This window comes from Vigna radiata, chromosome 5 (genome assembly GCF_000741045.1).
Source record: "Vigna radiata var. radiata cultivar VC1973A chromosome 5, Vradiata_ver6, whole genome shotgun sequence".
In the NCBI taxonomy this organism is placed as follows: Eukaryota; Viridiplantae; Streptophyta; class Magnoliopsida; order Fabales; family Fabaceae; genus Vigna; species Vigna radiata.
The window spans coordinates 15,123,371-15,134,724 of record NC_028355.1 but is presented as its reverse complement, the minus strand read 5'-3'; positions in this window follow the sequence as shown (position 1 = coordinate 15,134,724).

Here is an 11,354-nt window from a genome sequence, read left to right as displayed (position 1 = left end):
AAAAAATAAAACTAATAAAAACAAATCCTAAAAAATAAACTAATAAAAACAAATCTTAAAAAATAAAATTAATAAAATCAAATCTTTAAAAATAAAACTAACAAAAACATAATATAATCTAAAAACTCTTAAACGGATCTCGGAATCCGTTGACGGATGTCAACATCCGTTTAAGGGTAAACGGAAGTCGGCATCCGTTTTTACGGTTTTACGAAAATTTTACTAACCTGGACTCGCCAAGACGATCGCTGCTGAGGTTGGATAGAACACCACTACCAATGCTGAGGTTGGATAGAACACCACCACACCAATGTAATGCACAGATATAATAATTTAAGGACAAATTCTTTCAGAAGAAATCGATATCTCAATTATCACTTGAAATAGAAGAAGAATGAGAGATATCTCAATTATCACTGTTGAGGTTGGATAGAATACCACCACACCAATGTAATGCAGAGATGTAATAATTTAAGGACAAATTCTTTCAGAAGAAATTCATATCTCAATTATAACTTGAAATACAAGAAGAATGAGAGAAAGAATTTCTAGAAAAATAGAAGAAAGAATTCCTGGGAAGAAAGCGTAAAGATGAAAGCATGAAGATAAAAAAAAAAAAAGGTTATGTGGGGGTGGGAGAATAAAATTATAAAATTGTATTTCTAAATATAAATTTTTGGTAAAGGATAAAATTGGAATAGAAAAAATAGAGAAAAGGGTAAAAATGGAATGGGGGTGGGGGTTAGAATTGGGGAGGTGCAGGGAGTAACCCCCTCTGTTATTAGTCACTTATTGTACTGTCTTGGATCCAAAAATAAACTTCCTTCTTACTCTGTGAAATTCCCAACTGCACCTGCTCAATTTTTACCTGCTTCCCATTCATTTTTAAAATTTCACTTTTACCCTTTATTGTTTTATATGAAAGTGACCTCTTAGCCTAGTGCGAGCAATTCTATAACTAAAAAGGATAAACGATGTGATTCTCAGAAACGATTTGCTCGTTTCAACTCAGATCATCTTTATTCGAACATAAAAGGCCAAGTTTATATAAAAGAAAGATAAAAAAAAAGTACGTGTTTTTAAAAAAAGTAATTTTTTAAAATAACCATCCACTTAATTTTAAATTAACTCATTAAAAATAGGAATAAATTAACGAGACGAATTTTTTTAAAAATGAATGGTTATTCTATTAAAACAAGTAATTTTTTTAAAATAAGCACAAACTAAATTCATCTAATACGAAATGAATTGTGACTACCCTTTAGGTTAATAAAACATGTGTATGTAAGTTTAATCAATTTTAAAAATAGTATAAACAATCCAATTTCAAAATATTGAGTTTATTCACTTGCCGACTTTAAAACTTAAATCGATCAATAGATTAATCTTAACAAAATTATATTAGAATAATTATTAATAAGAAACAAATTATTAAAGAAATTCTTCAAAATAAATATATCAACCAACGAACAAAATTAAAAGTGTATTTTTGAGTATTAATATATTTTATTTTACTTTAAATTCTTTGAGAAGTTTGAGCACATGAATAGCAAGCTCTCATGTTCAGACTAATCAAATTCTTTAATCCAATTTTTGAAATAAATATAAAATTATGGAAGCTAATCAAATTCTACTATTGAGGGAGCCTAAACAAACACTATTTGAAAATTCAACTTAACAGTTTTCACGCACCTTCGTATGACATCACATTTTTAAAACTAACCCATTATTCATGATTATTGGGTTTCTTTATGAACATTTTCTAAAAGTAAATACATTTTTATAAACTAAACCAATATTAACTTGTTTAAAAACAAAAAAGACAAAGGATTAGATAAGATATATATGTCATGTCGGAGGTGGGTTAATTAAAACACCTTATCTAATGAAAGTCTTTTTCATTACCAAATCCAAAGTATACTTTATTAATATTTCAGAAGTTAAATAGTGAATTTTTTTTTATCAACTTAAAAGACAAATTTAAATTTATATTATATAAGTGAAATTTAAATTTATTAATTTATATTATATAAGTGAATGAATTTAAATTTATAAGTGAATGTTTTTATAAGATTGAGTTAGTTTTAAAGCTTACTCGGTAAGGTAGAACAACTATTTTATATTGATTAAGAAAGATTTTTTGTACTTGTTCTAAAATTGATATAATTAAATCATATTTTAAATAAATATAGAAGGTTTTTTTTCTATACGCGTCTCACCAACAACCACCAACACACTTTTTTAATGTTCCTCACTATAGTACCACAACCACAATGCATTCAATAAATCAATATAGAAGGTCTTTTTTCTATACGTGTCTCACCAACAACCACCAACACACCTTTTTAATGTTCCTCACTATAGCACCACACAACCACAATGCATTCACTAGCAACCATCACAAGTACATATCTTTGCGCCAATCACCTTCATCGGACAATGATGAACCAGAGCCACAACACAAGTATATTGTCAAAACGAATGTGCACAACCACACAGAACCACTACAAGTGAACATTAGACCTGCTGCGACTACTAAAATGTGCACAATGCCATAGACCACGAGTAAACATCGAAGCTTTTGCAACTATCAAAATACGCACGACATCATAGAAATACAAATCCACATATCTCGCGAGAATGATATAGTCATCGCCCATAAATCTGTGACATGATAACACCTTCACTGGACAATCACACGAGCACCATTCAAGCAACCACCACAGATTCCTAAGTCGTGCTTCCACCTACGTAGATTTGCATTGTTAGCCACTGATGAACCACATATGCAACATACCTAAAAACATAAAAAAACATACCAAGAACAATGTAGAATTAAGTAGCGACATTGACAGTCTCTAGTGTGGAGGCGATGGTGAGAGCGACAAAGGGAGGAGACGAAGGCAAGGACTGTTGCAAGTGATATAAAACTCAGAGATTGCGCAAGTTTTGGGAGAGAGCACAAGGAAGAAACTTAAAGACAATGTTGGGGGAATATGAAAAATTAACATACTATACTGGTTGTAGTGTATATATGTGCATTTTAAAATTAAAATAGTTGAATATTCAACTTTCTACACCGATTTTAGATCTAATCGATATAGAAAGTCTTTGTAATGTAGTATAGACTTGTAACTATGCCGCATTTTATATAGATTATCGATCCAACTGGTATAGAAGATCTCACATTATCAACAAAATTATCACTATTTCTCTTTCTATACCTGATGAATTTGAACCAATATAATATGTTGTTATAAAAAGCCTATTTTGCACCAATGACTTTTCAACATGATATTAAAGTTATCTAAAACCTATTATTTCTCTAATAATTTTTGTGGATTTTAAATTTATAAAAAGTAGCATGAGATCCATAATAAGTAAAAAAATCACCCATTTTATAGAAAATGCTAATATTTAACTTTTACTTCTTATTCTCCTATGCTTTTCTAGAGTAGTGTATATGAAAAAAAAAATTAAGTTCAATACAAATGATTATTTCAATAGAATTATCTTTAATGTCTAATTCTATATCAGAGGTATATAAATTCAAAGGAAGATAATATATTAGAAATCTCATATCCATTAAATATAAATGGTATAATTAGACCTAAAATATACTTTTAAAAAAATAATATTTTTATTAAAAGTCCTAACAAATAATTAACAATGAATCATTATTATTAAGGCATTTTAAAAAACCAAATACACCATCTCTAGTCCCTACCATACTTTTCACAATCTGATTTTTAAATGAAGAACCAATGGAATAGTATATACTTTTGTTGAATATGTTTCTTAAAGGAAAAACTATCTCTTTAGTTTACGGTTTTCCTTTTTAGACTTTGAACTTTCCTGAATGCATTTACTATCAATAAGTCGTTTTCAAGCTTTCAATTTATATCCATCCACCCATCCTTTCTTTTTTTCAATGGTTGCTCCTTGAGATATTTTTAAAGATTTTGTGAAGATATGTTATGATTTTAATTTAAATACGTTGAGAATGTAAAATATTTGTATATTATCGTTCAATACACAAAGGCTATAGTAAAGCATTTTTATCTGCCGAATTAAGATAACATTTTATGAAACAAGTTTAAAGAGATCTAATTATTTTTAATTTACTTATTTAAGTACGGTTAAAACTTTTATGATGAATGTGAAATTGTTTCTGGAATATTTGGTTTAATGATTTTGTATAATATCTTTCTATGAATCCAATTTATTTGACATGGATTCATTTATAGTGAACTAACAAACATATAAGTTTTTTAATTTGTTTGAAAGTGTTTTAGTGTTTATACATCTACTATTAGTGTGAATGTATTGAAAAATCCACAATTAAAGTTACAAAAATCTTCAAGTCGTCGAATTTTTTTTTTTTTTTTTTTATGGAATTTAATTAACAATTCATATATTTTTTGTGTTTTTGTTATTTTTTAACACGTGGGATAATGGATGAGAGAAAAAAAATGAAGAATGGAGAAAAAGGATTTGTAGAAATGTAAATTGTAAGTAAATAAAATATGAATAAGAAATTATAAAGTAAATAAATGAAAATAGTGATCCAAATTGTTACGATGAACATTAGATTTGTTATTTCTTGATGTTTCCTAAGCACAATTTGTCATTTCTTATTTATATTTGATCTATTTATTTATATTTTCTTTCTAATGTGACAATTACTTGACACAATAAAATAAAAACATACATAAATTAAAATAATTGTTTTAAACTGTTTACTTAGTGTCAGATATTCTCGTTAATTCTACATTTGACACTCGTTAATGTATATAATCTTTTCTTCAAATTAACTTTAATACATGTTATTCTAATGATTTATTCTCGGTGTTTTTTTTTTTTTTTTTATTTCCATTTAGCATGTTTTGATGTCTTTTATTCTGGTCAAGCTCTTTTTCATGTCTTAATAATGTCTTTTACTTAGTTCCTGTTATGATTTGTCTTGAATGACAATATGTCTATTGATTTCTTTGATCAAGTTATTTTTTTTTTTGGATAATGATATTTTGCCATCCAGAATTTGACAAATTTTTTACACCATCACGTGTCAAATTCTGGGTGATCCATGTGTTTTAAAAAAAATAAAATGAAAGAATGACGAGACTTATATTTTACGAGGTTCTAAATAGGGGTTTTGAAATTCAGATTTCAAATTTGCATTTGAGAGATTGGAACCAAAAACTTAGAGAGAGAAACTTTCCCTCCCGCGACTTTGAAATCTGAATTTCAAAACTTCTCTTTAGAACCTCGTAGAATATAAGTCTTGTCATTCTTTCATTTCATTTTTATAAAACACGTGAACCACCCAGAATTTGACACGTGGCGGTGTCAAAATTTTGTCAAATTCTGAGTGTCAAAGTATCATTATCCTTTTTTTATACCCTCAACACAAATATTTTTATTATTTGTCATAGATTCTTTGGGTATAAAATAAGAATAAGAAGAATTAAATGTTTTTTTAATTTTTTAACTTTGACATATTTTGATCTCAAATTTTTAAAATAAATGAATTTAATTTCTTTAACCTATCAAACACTTTATTCTATGCAAGTATTTAATATATAAAAAATTAAAGTAATGTAATTGGATTAAAAGACTATATTACAAATTTCAAACTATCAGAATATCTTAAAGTTTTGAATAAAAACAAATATCAACTCTACATCAAAATTTAAAAATACTTTATTTAAATAAAATTATAGAAAAACATCATAATTTTATATTTGTAGTGATGATTATTACGTTCAAATTAGGAAATAAGAACCCAATCATGTAACTAAGCACAATAAAATGAAATAAGATATGGATCTTTCAGGCATGTGCATTTCTAAAGTGTGTGAAACATCATAAGTATAATATTTAAACTCTTAAATTTTTAAATAAAAACAATTATTCCTAATTATCAACCTTTGACCTAACGGTAAAGATTATATAATAAGACTAATAATAAAAACTAAAAACAATTATACTTCAAATGTTTTTATCGACCACGTACGGTTATATGCTACAATTGTCTCGTGTTGAGTAACTTTCATAACTTTGACATGAAAAAAAAACATTTTAAATTTATCGTATTAGAAAAAGGGAATCTCAGAGTGAAGAGACAACTCCAAATTATTGGAAATATTTAGAAAATAGTATAATAGATCATAAATAAGAATTAAACATGAAATAGAAAAATATTTGAATATGTTGGAGTAATTATCAATTAATCTGATTTTAAACAGATTTTAAAATATTTTAATATGAGAAATAGGATTGTTTTCAATATTTTTTTTATCTGTTTTCATATTATATTATCGATCTAGAGCCAGAGTAAGAATAAAAGGAAAGAAACTATGAACAGGTTAACTAAACCACGTTGGGCCAATTACTCTACGGATTTGACCATCATGTCTCCATCATTATTCTTGTTTGGATAAAGTGACCCAACCACATTTTCAACCTCATAATAATAATACCCCAATCATGGAATTCGTATTTAGGTGTATGTCTGAGCTTGGGTTTTTTTGTACTTCTTTAGCTTTCCTTTTGTATGAATTATCGAGACTGTGTTCATACGGGGAATTATGTGTTTATTTTACACGTTTGCTTGGTATTCATCAAGTTAATTTATAATTTTTTTCCAGGGGAATAGGTCGCGGTTCATTGAGCAACCGCGGCCTATTCCCCTGTAAATTTATTGCAGGGCTGACTAATGGGGAATGTCAGAAGGTTGCAGATGGAATAGGTCGCGGTTTCTCAATGAATCGCGACTTATTCCCTTGCAACCTTCTGACATTCCCCAAATGGCAGTTGGGAAAGCAGTTGGCAGGATTCATAACATCAAGGAATAGACCACAGTTACTCAATGAACCGCGACGTATTCCCTAATCTGAATAAATTTTAAATATTTAAGATTTAGACCGCGGTTGGACGTCGAACCGCGACATATAGTTTGACGAAAATTTCAAAAATGTCATTTTGATTTATTTTTTTCAACCGCGACAGTAAGTGTTAAATAAGTTAGAAAAAACTGTGAACAGTTTCGTCTTCTCCACGTGAATTTCTGAAACTCTCTCGAAGCCGTCGACCTCCGCAATAATTCCTCTTCTCCGAATTTCCTCCGTCAGCGACAGCCTCCACAGCCTCCACATTCCATATGGACGCCTACCAATCCTCTGCCAACCATTCCATATTGACGCTGAGACCTCTCCGCCACGCCCCTTCTCCGCCACGCCCCTTCTCCGCCGCTACCCTTCTCTGTCGCACCCCTTCTCCGCTGCGCCCCTTCTCCGACGCGTCCCTTCTCTGTCACGCCAGTTCTTCTCCGTTGTGCCTATACCTCGCTGCTGTGGTACGTCTTCCATTCATCTTTCTTTTTTTCCAGGGTTTTACTAAGAATGAACTGCATTTGTGCTGATAATTTTTTTTTTGGTTTGAAAGTGTGATTAATACATTTCACTGTGATTTCTAATGCATTACCCACATGATTTTTAGGACAAATGTGTTAAAAGTAATTACTGACAATATTAAATCATGAACCATTAGCTAAACCTTTTGATTGGCAAAGCTATATAGTTTCTGTGGCATTATGCAGAGTGTGGGGGCACTTTTTGTTAATTGGGTAGCTTCTGGAGAAAACTGAACCAAACAAAAACAAGAAACCAATTCAATCAAACAGGCGCCATTGACAGCTTCTTGTTATTTCTATACAAGAGAGCTATGCTTTGTGGTTTTGCTCATTGCACAGGCCTCCTCCCACACATCTCAGACAAGCAGTTGATTGGTAAGAACCTCGATCTTTGGACTTTCTTTGTTATATAAATGAATGCTAAAACCTTTTTTTATATATAGTTCTACTCCAGCAAGTATGATGATGGTTGGGAGATCAATTGCTAACAGTAGAAAGATTGTTTGGATTTCTCTCAAGGTTCGACATATGCTAAAGGCATACTTTCTTATAGTTGTTTTGTTTTAATGTTTCTCACTAACTATTTACAATTGTGATGATATATTGTAGTCTAACAGACATAGTGGGTCATTTGAGTGCGAATACTATGTAATGTATTGGATGACCCATATTATTCGTTCTCATATCACAAGAGGCTGGGAAACGATAATATTTAAATCTAACAAATTTTGATTTTCTCCAAAATTTGGAATTCATATACATTAATTAATATCAATTGTCTTGTGCAGAGATTCAATACTACTACACCAGTTCCTGAGAAGCCACTATCATTCATGAGGAAAGCTGCTGCAAAATATTTAGTTAGTTATATAATAGTTCTTAGTTATTAGATTTATAATAATTTGAACACGTTGATTTATAGTTATTAGACTTTGTACATTAATTATGTGATGTAAACATTGATTATTGTGTTGAATTTGTTCAATATGTGTGCATTGTGATTGTCTGATATGCAGCTCTGTTTTTGTGATAGTGGATATCACAAAAACAGACCTGCCATTTAAAAAAAAAAAGCAGGAGAATATGTCGCGATTTTTACCACAACCGCGGTAGAAAGTGTGACGTTTTTTTATTTTTTTTTTTAAATAGACTTTTGGCCGCGATTGTGGTAGGAACCGCGGTCTATACCTGGCTTTTTACCGCGGGTCCAACCGCGGCCTATAGTGCTAGAACTTTTTTTTAAAAAAAAAAAGGGGTTTTGGCCGCGGTTGTGGTAGGAACCGCGGTCTATACCCGGCTTTTTACCGCGGTTCCAACCGCGGCCTATAGTGCTAGATTTTTTTTTTTAAAAAAAAAGGGGTTTTGGCCGCGGTTGTTGTAGGAACCGCGGTCTATTCCCCCGCTTTTTACCTAGGTTCCAACCGCGGCCTAAAATCCTAGACTTTTTACCGCGGCTGAATATGTCGTGGTTCATAAACCGCGACGTATAATAAAAAACAATTGCAGTCGTTTCCCTTCATTACACTAGTGTGGTGTGATAATGTGTATAAATTTTAATTGGAAGTTTATTTAAGTAACCATGAATTTAAGGATGCTCTAAGTAAGATACAAAATTATTATAAAAAATAATCTCTAATTATCTAAAATGTACAAATTTACTTTATGTTTTTTTTTTATGATAATACAAGTAAAAAGAGGTGTTTTTTCATATTTTTAAGTATATGTAATGAATCCCTTTGTGAACACGACAATCACACCAAAAATTGTACTAGTTCAATTGTAATCCTAGACTAATGTCTATAGCGTACGATCTAAAAACATTCTAATTTAGGGTGAATTCTCCACGTGTGAAGAGACTTTTGCATTAAGATTAGAATGCTTTAACCAAATAAAGCATATAAATGCATGTTTACCACCTAACAATATTAGATGATTCAATTGGATCTACAAGACAAATTAGCTTTCGCTTAACTCGATTTATATATGCAATGGATGAGTGATCAGTTCATCACACATTAAAAGCAATTTGAATCACTAACATATGAAAGAACACTTGTATAAAATAATACTCGTACAAGAGTTCAAAGTGCTACATTCAATCCCAACACAATGAGATTCAACAAATCATGGTGATCCTAACATTCAATCTTATGAGTTATTGTAACCTTCTCATGTCTCTCTTATTCTAAAATATTTTAGAGGTGAAGTGAGATAGAGACCCTAAAGAGAATTCTAAAAATCTAACTCAGCATATCAAAATCAGGGGGTGTACTCCTTAATTTATAGAATTTTGGGTCTTAGTTGCAACTCTACTTGTGGTAGCTATCTTGTGAGCTTTCTTTCCATGGGATTTCCTCAAGGCTCAACCCCTCCTCGTGATGTTTCTTCATGGTTAAGTTTCCTCCATTGTTGAGCTCTAGATTGCAATATTTAATGTTACTTCAAAATAAATTTCTTTTCATGTGACTTAGACATTATCCTTCTTTGTTAAGCTATGATGATAAAATTTTAATTCTTTTGGAACTGTCTTTCAGTGCTCAAGCTATAATTTTGGGGTTTAAGTTGTTGATATCTATTTCTTTTAAATGGATTCAAATTCATAAGAAAATGTATTAGTTTGTCACACATGTTATCCAAATACTTTTTTTTCTATATTCTTAAATGTTAGGAGTAAAATCTCTTTTATACAATAAATAAAACAAGATAAATACTAAAATACATATGAATTATAAGTGAACTAAGCACTTAGGGGGAAGTTATTTATTATTAAATTATCAAATGGTTAAAAAAAATATTTTATATATATTTTATTTTTTTTTTATAGAAAATGCATATTTACATCGTTTTTAATATATTCTATTCATGTGAGTTTTTTTTTATTAGTTTTTCCATATCTTTGAAAAAGTATGAAGAATTTTCTTTTGACTTCAATATATATATATATATATATATATATATATATATATATATATAAATGAAAAAGAACTTATATTGAAATGAAATATATAAATTTAAATAAATTATGTAAAAAAATAACAAATTAATTTACATAAGTTGATTTTAACTTTCAAAAGTAAATATGTTCTTATTGAAAAAGAACATTGTTTGTCTAAGGCAGAAAGGATAATGTTTGAAAAAAGTTGAGTTCATAATCTTAGTATTTTATTGTTGAGTTGTTCATGAAGGTTGTGAAAAAAATTCATTTATAAAAAATCTTCCGACGCTTATATTAGAAAGAGTTTATAGATAATATTAAAGTACGATAGTATAATGATGAATAAAAACACTTAAAGTGATAATTATACAGATTAACAATATTTTTAAATTGTCTTTGACCTTAACTCCTAAAAAATGTGACTATTGAATATATTAGTTGAATTTAAAATATTGAAATGCATGTAATATTTATATTAACTAATTACACAACAAACTTCAAAGTACTTAATAATTGAATCTATTTTTAGCCATTATCTACATGCACAAAAAAACCTATAAATACAGATTAAAAATATTTTTATTCCTTAATCATTTAAGACGTTTTTTAAAGACAAATTTATGACAAAACTCTTATCTTTAAAAAAGATAATACCTCATACAATGATTGACACTACTATGTTATCTTCATGGACTTAAAGTCATAATATTGTCGTGTGTGAGAAAATAGAAAAATGGTTCCAATGATGAACCCTTATTCTCCCTATATCTCAACTAAGGGCTTGTTCTAATACGTCAAATAATTTCATATTGCTTATAAGTCAAGATCAAAGACTATTCAAATAAAACTTTCTCCATCAATCTTCCAAGATCCTTCTGCAGGGTAAAACCATGCTAGAGACCTAAGCTCCAAAACAAATAGTGATTAACCATGATGATATTACATCAACTTTAAAGAGGAATGTGGGTTCATTTTTGAAACCTTTTTTCATCCCTTGAATCAAGG